The sequence below is a fragment of the Microtus ochrogaster genome, chromosome 15, assembly GCF_000317375.1.
Source record: "Microtus ochrogaster isolate Prairie Vole_2 chromosome 15, MicOch1.0, whole genome shotgun sequence".
In the NCBI taxonomy this organism is placed as follows: domain Eukaryota; kingdom Metazoa; phylum Chordata; class Mammalia; order Rodentia; family Cricetidae; genus Microtus; species Microtus ochrogaster.
The window spans coordinates 16,057,148-16,070,453 of NC_022017.1; the positions used below are offsets into that span (position 1 = coordinate 16,057,148).

Genomic DNA, 13,306 nt, shown 5'->3' on the forward strand with positions numbered 1-13,306 from the left:
CTCTACTGCTGAACTACATCCCCAGCCTCTTGATGGTCAGTTTTAAAAGTAATTCTTTGCTATTTATTTCACATATTTGAACCATTTGTTTGTGTAATTCTAGGTGGTCTTAAATTATCCTCATCCTACCTCAGTCTCTTAAATTCTGATCTACCACCCACAACCCCTGGATGTCTTCATCCGTTTTTCTTTTGAAGCATTTGGATTTTGCCTATCAACTAGGAAGTGATCTTTAAGGTATTTAGGTAATAATCATTTGTCATCCGGGCTGCAAAATCTTTTTTTTTTTTTAAAGCTGTCTTTAGTCTTTAGAAAGTAAGTTTTCCCTGAAGTTCATTTGGAAGGATTGTTATTAGCTGTGTTAGCAAGAACATTCCAACAGTTAAGAGCAGTGACGAGAAATTTGCCATCATAAAGTGATTTAAAAGCTATTCCCATTGACTACAGGATCGACCACACAGATCAATGGACACAACTCGAAAACGGATATGGTGAGAGTGGTACCTACAAATCAGGGCAGAAAACAATTGTGTGGACAGATTCCTGGTGGATGAAATGAGAAGCGCGAAAAATGTATCCTCTCGTAGTTAGTAACTAAAATAAAAAAATGTAATAAGCGCTTAAAAATAATTTAGCGACAAATATCTGAGAGGATGTGTCCGACTTAATTACTCAGTGGTAAAGCACGGTTTAGATCGCATTCCAAGCAGAGGGAACCGCCAAAGCAAAGGTTCAGAGGCTCCAAAATCGAACTCAGGACGCCCACACGGAATGCAGGGTTGAAGCCATGCCCGCCCCCACAGCCATCATAATTATGTAAAATACCACTTTTCCCATATATGGTACTTAATATCTGTTCTCCTGGTAGGACAGGACGAAGAGAAAACACGGCTAGCGGGGCGGAGTGTCAGAGCCTCAGACCTTCCCAGCACGCTCCCGCCGGCCTCGGCGCGGCCCAGGCTGCGCACCAGAGCCGGGACCCGGAGCCCAGCGCGCCGGAGCCGCCCACTCCTGATTGGGTGTAGCTCACGTCAATCCTCGTCCTGTAACCTGGCTGTCCGTTGGGTCCGCCCCACGAGGCGGGGCTCCCGCCTAGGAAGCGCGGGGAAGGTGGGGTGGGCGGAGGTGGGGACGGATGGGGAGGATGAATCCCAGCCCGCAGGCATCCGTCCCTTGTCTGCTTATAGGCCGAAAATCTGTCCATTTAGGCCAGACTCCTGCTGGATTGGGCGGCGTGGAGGGGGGGCGGGCTCTCCCGGGAGCTCCGCCCCCGAGCCGGCGGCAGGCTTCAGACCCGCCCTCCTCTGGAAGGGCGGGGCGGGCGGCGTTCAGCAGAGCTGGGTGCGGTGAGGCGCGCAGATCACCGCGGTTCCTGGGCAGGGCACGGAAGGCTCAAGAACCTGACTTGCTGCAGCTCGAGTCTCCTCTTCGCCCCACCCCGCCGCACAGCCCGAGCGCTCGAGAAAGTCCTCTCGGTAGAACCAGCGCCTGTTCCCCGGGCAGACCCAGGCTCAGGTGAGCGAGCCATGCCGGTGTGTCCCGCCCCGGGGCTGCTGAGCGCGCGCGCGCGCGGCTACTATACACTGGGCGCTTGGAGCCGGCGGCCCTGTGGTTCTTGGCCTCCGCGTGGCCGGCTCTGGAGCGGTCGGGCGCGAACCTCTGGGTCCGGGCTCCGCATCTTCACCCGAGGGGCCCTCGGCAGCGAGGCCTTGGGGTTAGGGAGCCGGGGGACACAGTCCCCGCCCCGTCGGGAGGCTTCCCGGTCGGGGCACTAGGAACTCGGCCTTCTTCTGTCGCCTGTGCGCTCCCGCCTCCCCGACTGCCTGCTCGGGCAAACTTTTTAACCCCTTCGGGGACGCCGCAGTCCCGGGGCGCCAGCTGATCCCACGGGGATGAGGATGCGGGCTCGGGGCAGTGGCTCTTCTGTAAGTTTTGCAAAGGGAGGTAACGGGCAGGCGGCGACCACTTGGCAGCTGTCAGGACGTCCTGAGTCAGGATCGGTCGGTCCCGCCGCAGACATTGCGCCCTGCTCGGTTTCCGCCCTCCGCAGCGGACTTCCTCATTCGCCCGGCAGCCTTCAGGCTGGGAGGGGGCGGGGAGAGGTGCGCTGGGTGCGTGGGAAAGGGGGATCCGGCTGCCGCGGGTCCCAGAGTGCCGAAAGGACCCTGTCCGTCCTCATCTAACCTTGGGTTTCTATTGCCCGAGGGCAAAAGGCCTGGGTCTGCCCGCAACCGTCGAGCCGCCCAGGCGTGCACCTGATTTCACCGCACCCTGGGACGCCACGCCCGGACTAGTATCTGGAAGCTGGCCCTGACTTTAGGACCAGGCCCGGTCACTGCATCTTTTATGTTAGGGTTAGAGGCGGAGTTTTGAAGACATCCCCCCCCCCCCACTTCCCTGTGCAAGGGTCCTTACCCTATCCTGTTCTAGAGCCACGCCCAGGCCAAAAAAATGCACCCCGCTCCTCCTGGTCCTCATCTCTTCTAGGCAAAGGAGTCTGAACCCTCCTGGACTTGCTTGCGGGCAGTAGTGAAATTGAGGGCAGGGTGGGCCCGGGCGGGTGCCTCAAGCCCCACCCAGCGGTGTTAGGGAAAAGGTTTCTGGGAAGTTCCAGGTCTTGGAGACCCGGAGGCTACTTTGGCTGGGCAGTGGAGATCTGGGCAGTGACTTCTCTATCTGAGTGTTTTTTTGAATTTAGCCAGATTTCAAAGTAACTGTTGCCTGCTCCCTTCTGCAGCACCCATACCAAAATTGGAATGATACACAGATTCATGGCCCCTGCGCAAGGATGACACGCAAATTTGTTAAGCGTTCCTTATTTTTTAGCCGACGTAGACTGGCGTGTCCCGACCATCTCTGGACAAGCCATCCCTGGGCAAGCGGCTCACTCTCAAGCCTGACTAGGTTTCTTCTCCTAATTGGCTCCCTCATCTGCTGTGTGTCAGCCAGCCTCAGCACCTCCATCTGAACTTAAGCCTGAACTTCTTAAGCCTCCAAGGCCCTCCCAAGTCTTGGACCAAGTTAAAAATAAAGCTTTTTGAAATAGAAAAAAAAAATTAAAAAATTTTAAAACTTAACTGTTAAAGGGGAAGAATCCTAGCCCCTTCTTGTTCACAGTAACATTGTAGCCATTTCTGACTCCAGTGTCTAGAGGCCAGGCTGATAACCCCACCTGCCTACCTTCCTTTAGTTTAGGAGGCAAGCTGCTTAAAGGCCTGTTTAGACAATCTCTCAATACCAGTCAGTTTATATACAAGGTTGCTGTGGGTGGGGGAAGGGTCTGTAGATGTGTAATTGAGCAAATATTTAACTGGCTTCTCCTGTCAGGGACTTTGCCAGGTGGTGTGTGTGGGGGTGGGGTGCGGTGGGTGTGAGTTGAGTAAGACTTGGCCCCTGCCCCCAGGCACTTCGGGGAGAGCTGAGACAAATCGGTAGGTGACTGTAGGGTGCAGCGGGGATGACAGGAACGCCAGAAAGGTACTGTGAGGCATCGGACTCCCCTTGAGAGCTTGTTGGCCTCCTGAAGAGACTTGTGTCCTGGGGAAATTTGAGGGCTTCAAGGAGCAACTGTGGCACAGTGCGATACAAAGACAGCTTGTGCTGTGTCCCAAACAAGCCACAGACAAAGGACTCAAGGATTTCCTAGGTTAAGGGGGCACTGCTGTCCAGGGCGCACAGGGAAGCCACCACGAGGAAGGAAGACATTTCAGGCTTGGCAAACTGAGGCAAACACGTGGTGAAGGAAAGTGGGGAGTCATTTAATGGGTAATTGGGGAGTAATTAGAAGCACCGAGATTGCTCAGTGTAATTCCAGAGCCAGTGTGCGGTGTGGGTGACACTCCAGCGCTTTGCTTCTGTACTCAGCAGGTCCTGGCAGGGCAGGTGGGCAGACCCGGGTTCCCTTGGAACCAGCATTAGCAAGTTCTGTCGGGAGCCATTATGCTGCCCCTCGGGGAAAGGGAAGCTGAGAGGCAGGGACCAGTGGGGCTGCTGCTCTGAAGGGCATGAGAAGGGAGAGGAAAGAAAGGACCAGGGTTCTGGTTTATCTGGTTTTTATTTTATTTTAAGTTTTGAAATTTTTAACCAAAGGGTTTGGAGATAGGGCAGCGTCTCTCTTGTGGAATGAAGGGTGCATGTTAATCACAGCCTGCCTTTTGCCTGGTCTTGCTCTAGAAAAAAAAAACCCAACAAAACAAGGATCTCTTAGCTCTTAAGAAGCACACCAAAAAAATGCACCATTGTCAGAGCTGGTAGGGTATTGGTAGAGTGGGGCTGGAGTTTTGCTCACTTCCTCTTCTTACTAATCCTTCAATAAAGTACTTAAGACAGCCCCTACCAGCTTGACATCTGTATTTTCAAAGGAGAGGAAGGGTTAGCCGTTGTTTTCCTTCTCTGGGGGAGGGGGGGAGCTAAAGCAAGGGGCAGAAAAATCCTTGCCTTGACAGCTTCCTCCAAGCATCATGTTCCAAAAATATTTAGAATAACAAAATCTGTGTGTTCCCTTAATTAAACAAATGTCCTAATTTACTGAGCATAAAACAGCATCTCCGCCCTCAGGGGCAGGAAGTAGATTTTCCTTTTGTGCTGCCCCAGAGAATCACTGCCTCTTAGCTTTAACCCTTGGTGCTCTGAGCCCCTGGCCTCAGGGCTTCTGGTGATAGCAGAACAGGGCACTGGTTTCCTAGGCAACTAGCTCATAGACTTCTGTTAAAAAAATAAATTTTTAATAAAGAAAAGTTTGTGTGTGAGTTGAGTGAGTGAGAGAGATACTAAGGGGAGTTGGTTCTTCTACCACGTGTGTCCTTGGGATCTACCCCAGACTTGTGGCAAGGGCCTGCAGTCCACAGAGTTGGCCTCAGAATCCCATTTTTAAGTTGGGAAGAGTGAGTGGGTCAGGGAAAGAACATGGGCTGTGGTGATAGGCAGAGTTCAAATCCTAGCGCTGCCCACTAGCTTTGTGACATCTTCAGTTTTCTCAGCTGGAGCGTGGGTGTCCTGGGCCCTACTCTGCAGAACTGGATGCAAGAACTAGGAGTAGTCCCTGGAAAAGGTCTGCTATCTAGTAGCTGTGCACACCTCTCTCTGTTATTTTCGTCGTAGATTTTACTAGTCCTGCCTCTCACTGGGTGGTTCTGAGGGTAGAGGCTAGACCAATTTCCTTGGTTCCTAAAACTTAGGTTTTTTTCCTACCTCTAGGGATACTCAGGGTTGCCTGGCTGGGGGAGAGGAGGCAAAATGGTGAACACAGTGGCTTTAAGGCTGCAGACGCTTTTGGGTGCACTTACTTAGGAATGTGTGCTAAATGACTCGATTTGAGGTGTGGGCCTAGGCAGAAGCTGCTCATAATGTCTGTGGCTTTTTTTCCTTTTTCTTCTCAAACATGGTCTTCCATGTTCTAGGCGGTAGGCTAGGGTAGTGTGGAAAGAAGGATGGCAGACTTGTGTCTGGAGCCCTGGCTGGATTCCAGCAGGTGGTGCTGCGAGAAGGTTGGTTTGATCTTGTTAGAGAGGATCACATTCCCTGTAAGATTGTATCAGTTTGTGTGTCTACTATACAGGGTGCCTGGGAGACTCTCCAGGTGAGAGACTTCCTTCCAAACACCTGCTTCCCTACTTGAGGACTCATGGATGGGGGTGTTCTTTGCACAACTTTTTTTTTTTAATGTTTTGTGTTTGAGTGTGCACGCACACGTGTGAGTGTGCGAGTGTGTGTGTGTGTGTGTGTGTTATGAGTACAGGTGCCAGAAGAGGCCAGAAGTGTGGGATTTCCCCCTTTAGCTGGAGTTAGCAAGCAGTGGGTCGTGAGCCACATGATGTGGGTACTGAGAACCAAACTCCAGTCCTCTGCCAAAACTGTACTCTTCACCACTGAGCCACTGCTCCAGCGTTGGCGCACCTCTCTTTTGAAGGTAGTTTTGCCAGTATTCCCTTCTGTGTTCTAGGCATTTACCCCACAGATAAAGTTGGCTGTGCAAAGGAAATGTCTGAGGGTAGTTATTGTGGCATTGTCAGAGAAGAAGGCAGGAAACAAGCTCACTGTCCATTAGAAAGGTCGTGTTAATCATGGCACAGCTGGACAGCGGAAATCCTTGCAGCCCTTCAAAGTCAGGCTAATCTCTGTGCTCACAGGCAGGCTCTCGAGGGGACGAAAAAGCACAGCTAGATGCAGTGCCCTGTGTTCTCATTTGTGGACACCCTTCTCTGCTATTTTTTTGAGACAAGATCTCACTGTATAGGCTCAGGTTAGCCTCTGCCTTTCCACCCCTGACCACTTGAATGCTGTGATTGCAGGCCTGTGCCATCACACCTGGTGGGGTGGGAAGGGCTTAAAAATGGACTGACTTGCTCTTCTGGCTCAGAACACTTTGAGTCCTGTGTTCCTCAGCCTGCCTCAATCTCACTAGAACGACAGATGTACTGTTCTGGTTGTCGTCCCATCACCCACCCCAGCCTGGGGAGTGTGGGGGTGATTCCTATTTTGGCTATGAGAAAAAGAAGCTTGCATGGATTTGTTGTTGTTGAGACAACACAAAAGTTATCACTGGGTAGCTTTGGCTGGCCAGGATCTCACTCCGTAGATCAGGCTGGCCTTGAATTCATAGAGATCCGCCTGCCTCTGCCTCCTGAGTTCTGGACTTAAAGGTGTGTGTCCCCCCCTTCTTTTGTAACTTGGGGTCCTAGCGTTGGGAAGCACTCTTTCCGCTTTGTTCCAGTTGCTGCTCAGACATCTCATTTGTGGTTTTTGATGCATTAGCAGTGGGAAAGCTCAGATTCTTGAAACAGTGTAATCAAAGAGACATGGTGACTTGGGGGGACCCTGACCTTTGTCTGCAGCCTCGGATGGTGTGGGTACTGGAGGCACTGCAATCTCTGCTCTTTCCAGTGAAGCCTGAGAAAGAGCCTCCCAGGGCTCTGAGCAGACAGGGTGGAAAGCGAGAGTGGCATGAGTCACACTGGAGCACATAGCGTGAGCCAGGCTCTAAAGTAGGCCTGCCACCACACGGGCAGGTGGTTGAAGGCTGATGCCTGTGTGGTGTTTCCTCTTGCGGCACAGGGAGCTAGCTGCTCCTTGGTTCTGATGTGAGTCTCTTTAAAAAGGACCCGAGGCAGGGTTGTGCTGGAATTAGTCAGATTCCACTCTGACCAGCTTCCCAAGCCTGAGGTGATTCAGCACTGGGCAGGTGGCTGAAGAAGGAGGCCTTGGCCAAGGTCTCTAGCTGTCTTCATTGTGGTGTGAATGCCTAGGACCCTCCTTTGGCTGAGGAGCTGGCAGTGCTCTCTGGAAGGAAGTCGCTGGTGAAGGGTGAGGCCCTGTGCATGCCCCGTGTAGGACAGGTTGGGCTGTCCACGTCCCAAGTGACTTTTTTGTTCACCTCTCAGGATTTCTAGGTGCTTTGCAAAGGAAAAGGGGGTCTCCCAGGGAGGCCTCTATGGTCCCACTGGGCCAGATGCCTGTCTCCCTAATGTTTATGTGTTAAGGTAGCCATAGGCAAATTTCTTTCTTTTGCGAGGGCTGTCATTGACCAAGAGGACATTTACAATTCCAAAACTTGACCCTTAGATTTTCTTTTTATTCTTTATTTCCTTTCCCCTGCAGTGCTGGGAATCATTCAGTCTGAAGGCTTAGATACTATTTTGCCACTGATCCTCTCCCTCAAATCTGTCCCCCAAACTCTGAATATTGATTCTAAATGTAAATGATCCTGATGAAAAGAAAAACCATTGGCATCAGTGCTGGGCATGGTGGCTCATGCCTGCAATCTCAGCACTGAGGAGGCAGAGGCAGGCAGATCTCTGAGTTCCAGACCTTCCATCCAGCACAACTAGACCCTGTCTCGAAACAAAAAGTCCCCATTTGTTGAATTTACTTAGCCTTGTAGAAGAATGTCTGAGTCGGAGGGGTTTTGGGTCTAGTTTTTAAAGAGATGCTTTTTTTCTTCCCATGTTGAGTACTTTGCCCAGAGTTCATGCCAAGAGTTGCTCCTGGCTTCACTCAGCCAGGAGAAAGTGGTTTTGAACGGTACCCTCTTTCTTGGCTTTCGTGGGCTGGGAGCCAGGCAGCATACCCGGCTCCCTTACTTAGCCTTCCCTCAAAACCTTCCCTCCCTTAAAACATCTTTTCCATTGAGAGACAGCAAGTTAGAGAATGGGGGAGGTGTTGGATTTGTCTGAATTTCCTCCAGTCGGGTGGGGCTCTTGGGCTGAAAAAGTTCAAAGAGAGAGAGAGAGAGAGAGAGAGAGAGAGAGAGAAAGGAGAGGGGGGGGGGCATTGTCTCCAGCCAGTCTGAATTTCTAGTAACTTGGACTCAGTCTCAGGATCAGCTATTTTTTTGTTGAAGGAAGAAGCCAAGGTTTTTGGCTTGGACAGAACTGGACTGGACTCAGAACCGCATCTCCCGCTGCTTGCCTCAATTCCTGCCTGAGACATGGACATGCCAGCTTTGAAATGGGGTATTCTTCACCTTGGCCCCGTCTTCCTCCCTCCTTACCCTTACGTTATCCGTCTACATCGCAGGAAATACATGTTCAGGTTAAAGAGATTACATTTACTCCACAGAACTACTCCTTGGTAACCGGGGTGGTGGTAGCTAACTGATGTGGGAAGGAGCCAGCTGGCAGGCCTCTGGGCTTGATGTTGGCTTCTGAGGCCAGCCCCTGTGTATCCTCCCTCTTATCCTTGTTACTCTGATATGAGCGGGGTAAGCATTAAGAAGAAAGGCTTTAGAGAGCTGCAGAGGCCCCTTTCTGTCGAGTGTCTGTGTTTCCTGTGTTTTATGTGAAGTCACTGGGCTGGAGAAGGCAGCTTCCTGTGTGATAAACATGAAGAGCGGGGCAGCGGAACACTTGGTGACTTAACCTAACCAGAGTGGGGGTGAGGGTTAGGAATCTTAGACCTCACTGGACTGCGAGGCCTGGGAAACTAAAGGTTGCCCCCTTTCCTTTCTGGTTCCTGCCTTAGCATAGGGCCTGGCCGGGTTCGCTTCAGGCCTCACTGCTTGAACAGAACTAAGGTCTCCAGGGTGCCTGTCTTACGGGTTTCTACTGCTGTGTTGAAACGTGACCAAGAGCAACTTGGGGATGAAAGGCTTTTTTGCTTTTTTTAAAAAATTAGGCTTGTATCTGTAGTCCATCATCAAGGGAAGTCAGGGCAGGAACCTGGAGGCAGGAACTGAAGCAGAGGCCACGGAGGAGTGCTGCTTACTGCCTGTCTCCTCATGGCTCTGTCAGCTCGCTTTCTCATACAGCCCAAGCCCACCTGCCTGGGGGTTGCACTATTCCGAGCTGTCTGTCTGTCTGTCTATTATCTATCTATCTATCTATCTATCTATCTATCTATCTATCTATCTATCTACTATCTACTATCTATATCTTTAATTAAGGAAATGCCCCACAGGCTTGCCTACAGGCCAGTCTGGGTTGGGGGGCATTTTTCTCAGTTTAGGTTTCTCTCAGAACAGCTGTAGTTTGTGTCAGGCTAACATAAACTAGCCAGCACAGGAGAGACTGGGACAGAGCAGCAGTTCAAGAGTCTGGGTATCTGAGTTGAGTCACAGCTATGCTAGTGACAGAGGTCAGATTGTCTTGAGCACTGTATGTAACAAACTGTGCTGATAAATTCTCTTGCCCCCAGGAAGTAGAAGCTGAGGAATTGCTTTACAGAGATTCAAACTAGGGGGGCTGCTTCAGCTCCTGTGGCCTTACAACACCTTTCACTGGGGGCATACATGGCCTGGCTTGGAAAGAGGGTGGACTGGTTCCTGCGACTTTCTCTTTCTCTGGCTGTGCACTCATTAAAGAGCACAGTCATCCCCACTATATCTGGCCACTCACTGAGCTCTCCTGTGCTATGGTATTTATCGCAGCTACTTTCTTCATGAGTATGGAGTTCGGGGAGGGAGGCAGGCAGGTAAGAGGACTATGGCCGCTAACATGGAGTCAAGCCCAGGATAACTGTTGGCTGTTGGACCCAGTGTTGCCCTGGGGACCATGGCCAGAAGCCCATTGCTGTCTTAGCAGGTGGGCTCTTGCTGATGCCTGTGCATGGAACACTGTTGCATTCCTTCCTTTGTCTGGCCACCTGTCCAACTGCTATTCAGTAACCAGACTGGATAATGTGGATTTCCCATGTGCAAAGCTGGAGGGACCCCAGGGCCAGGCGCAGGGAGGATGGAGATACAGGAAATGTGGTTTGTAGGAGCTGAGGGTCTCCAGCTCATACAGGGAGCAGCCCTGGGTGGGTGGGGGGTCTGAGATGGTTGCTTAGAGGAGGTGGCACTTGAGCTGATGGCAGAATCAGAGGACAGAGCATGACGTGCCCAGGGAGCAAGGTTGGGACTGTGCTCTTAGGCACTTCAGCCCTGCTAGCACTTTGTGCAGGAGTGATTCAGGTGGGTGAAGGCCCCATGACTCATGGTCCTGGTGAAAGGCTCCCTTTCCTTGGTAGGCCCTCGCCTTTTTAGAGCCCAAGATAGTCACCTGTCTTGGGTGGCTTGCCTTCTTGCACCATTTCCTGTGAAGTAGAGTGCTGCATTCCACTCCCAGGTCATTAGCCTCTGGCTGGGTGCTGGGCAGGCTGCCCATGTCCTCTGGTTGCATGACCAGACATCAGATTTACCCAGTCAAAGGACTCGAGGTGAGATTTTTTCTTGTACTATTGAGAAACGACCATTGCTATTGGAAACAGTGTCCTATTAAAGTTAAAAAGAGAAAACTAGGCCTGTTGTTTACAGCACAAGTATGACAACGGAGCTGACAAGCACCCCACCATTGGGGTTTCTGGGCTTCCTGCACGTGCATGCACATGCACACCTGTATGCACTTCACCAAATCCCAAGCAGAGTGATACTGTGTACTCTGATTTCTCACTTAGTGCTGTAACCTCAGGTTTCCGATTTGCAACATTATCCATACAGGGTGTTTTAATGTCATCATGTTATTGTTCACTGAGGGGTAGAACTCTTATTCACATTGTCAGAAAGCACCATGGTTTCTCTTGACTCTTAAACTGTTTTCACTCAACGAGGAGATAGTTGCACATCAGGATATTGGTGTCTGAGATCACTGGGCTGCTCTCTGGTCTTAGGAACATGGTCAATGCCTTCTGGTATTGTGACTGAGAAATGGGGATTTGCAGAGGAGATGGGGCTGCTGGGTGCCCAGTCCGGTTCATAGAAAGCTAGTCAAACCACTTTGTCATTCATGAGCTGTCAGGAGGCTCAGGAGCTGGCGCCAAGAGCTGGGAGACCTTTCCAGGCTCTGTGGAGGAAAGTCTTCCACCTTCTGTCTCTTAGCCCTACACATACATCTCTTGTCTCCTGTGTGTAGCGCACAGTTTATAAGATCTGAGTCAGAAAAACCATGTGAAAGAGGTGAAGAACCAAATGTCTCCTTGGGGCCTTGTTCACTGGGTAGTCACTGTTGAGGACCATACTGAGTAGGAAGGAGACTGAGGGTAGGGAGGAAGAGGAGATGGTGCCCCACCCAGGAGTGTGGGGAGGGTCTGAAGACTTGTACTTTGCCAGGGGCCCAGGACTCTGCTGAGGCTCCTACCTTGCGGAGATGGTGTAAGAATTGTAGCAATAAGTTGCAACATTTTGGCTTTGTTGTAAAAAGGAAGTTTCAGAATCCTAGTGGTAGTTTTTGAATGATGTTTTATCTGTGATGGGGAAGTATTTGCAGGGCAGCCAGGCTTTGGGATGGTAGTTGCCAGCCTTCAAAAGGGAGGGCATTTTACTTAGCTCTCTCTGCCCCCTCCGCTCAGATCCCACTCCAATTCAAGACTTTCTGAACTGTGTGGTCTTCTTAGAGAGCAGGAGAGGTAATTTGTTGCTTGTGAAGGAGCCAGAAGCTTGTTGCCGCCTGCCCTGCTAGGGGAATGAAGGAAGTTGCGGTGGCCCCAGAAATGCTGGCAGGACTCAGGCATTGCAGTCTTTGCTCACCCCCACCCTGCAGTTTGTGTTTGCATCAGCCCAGGTCTCTTGGGTTTGAGGTTTGTCACCTGTTCACAATCCCCCCATCTCCCCACTCCCCCCATCCCAGTTTACTCAAAGCAGCACAATCCAAGTTTTGACCTAGCTTTCTTTTCACACATGGATTGAAGTTGGTACAAATAAAAAGTAATTGGAGGAGTCCAGCAGCTGATGGATTATTAATAATATTCCTAGTTAGGGGAAGGCCTTTTGTGGGCCCTTGAAAAAAATTAGTTTATATGTATTGCCTTCATGTAAGTATGTGTACTGTACGCATGTCTGCTGCCCAGGAAGCCCAAAAGAGGGCACTGGTTCTCTGAATGTGAAGTTAAGGATGGTTATAGACTACCATGTAGGTGCTGGAAACCGAATCTGGGTCCTCTGCAAGAGCAGGAGGTGCTCTTGATGGTTGACCCATTTCTCCACCTCCCCCCCATCTTTATTCACTTCCTGTTTACACTGCTGTTCGGTAATTGCAGGCCAAGGATCATCATTTGAGTTGATACAATTTTGCATTATTTACTAGCTGTCATATTGGGGGTGGGGGAAGGGAATGTAAGGATTTGAACAGTGGGAGGAGGACTTGGTAATAGAGCTGGGTGATGCAGCTGAGTTGGATCCCATTTTTTTTATCCAGATCATTTGTTTATTAGCTCTGAACTGAAGGCTGGGTGTGCGTTAGAGGTTGTTCTGGGTCCTGGGACTGTGCCATTGAGTAAGTCCTGTGACGCCCCTGCAGTGTGCAGTCTGTAGAGGCAGACAGCAGTCCCAGGAGCCGGTTCACTGTTGTCAGACTGCACTATACACAGGAGGCTGCTGGTACAGCTGCAGTGAAGTGCTACTGCTGGAAGTCAAGGTCACAGTGGGACCATTGGCATCCTGGCTTAGGTGTGGCTGTCCTGTTGTGTTCTCCTCACATGCTCGTCTTCAGCATATCTGTGTCCTAGTGTCTTGGGGGACACCAGTCATACTGGATTTGGGGCTATTCCAGTAACCATGGCTTGACTTAGTCCTCTTTGTCAAGGTGCTGTTTCCATCATGGACAACAACTTGAGGTATGTCTTCAGTGATCAGAGGAGCCCAGTGCAGCCCAGATGTTTTTTTTTTTTTTGGACAGGGTTTCACTATATAGCCCTGGCTGGCCTGGAAATCCTTATGTAGACCAGGGTGATCTTGAACTCATAAGAGAGCCACTTGCTTCCGCCACTGCCTCTGCTTCCCCAGAGCTGAAGTTAGCTCTACTCACCCCCTACTACTTCTTAGTCTGCTTTGACACTCACAGACCGAGAGGAGCGCAGTGAAGATTAGACTGGGCCGGCTACATATTGAAACTTTGTC

The 13,306-nt window shown here is 50.9% G+C and overlaps 1 protein-coding gene and 1 non-coding gene across 3 annotated transcripts in view; both read left to right on the forward strand.

Annotated features, from left to right (window-relative positions):
- The first annotated feature begins 1,322 nt into the window (after nucleotides 1-1,322).
- Myh9 (myosin heavy chain 9) overlaps nucleotides 1,323-13,306 on the forward strand; it is an 83,967-nt gene continuing 71,983 nt past the window's right edge. For both annotated transcript variants that reach the window (XM_013348789.2, XM_005354261.3), the window contains exon 1: nucleotides 1,323-1,515. The gene's annotated coding sequence lies outside the window, so the exon portion shown is untranslated. The remainder of the gene's footprint in view (nucleotides 1,516-13,306) is intronic.
- LOC113456778 lies at nucleotides 2,722-2,823 on the forward strand. Its single transcript, XR_003377519.1, has one exon. It is a non-coding gene; the product is annotated as a U6 spliceosomal RNA (small nuclear RNA).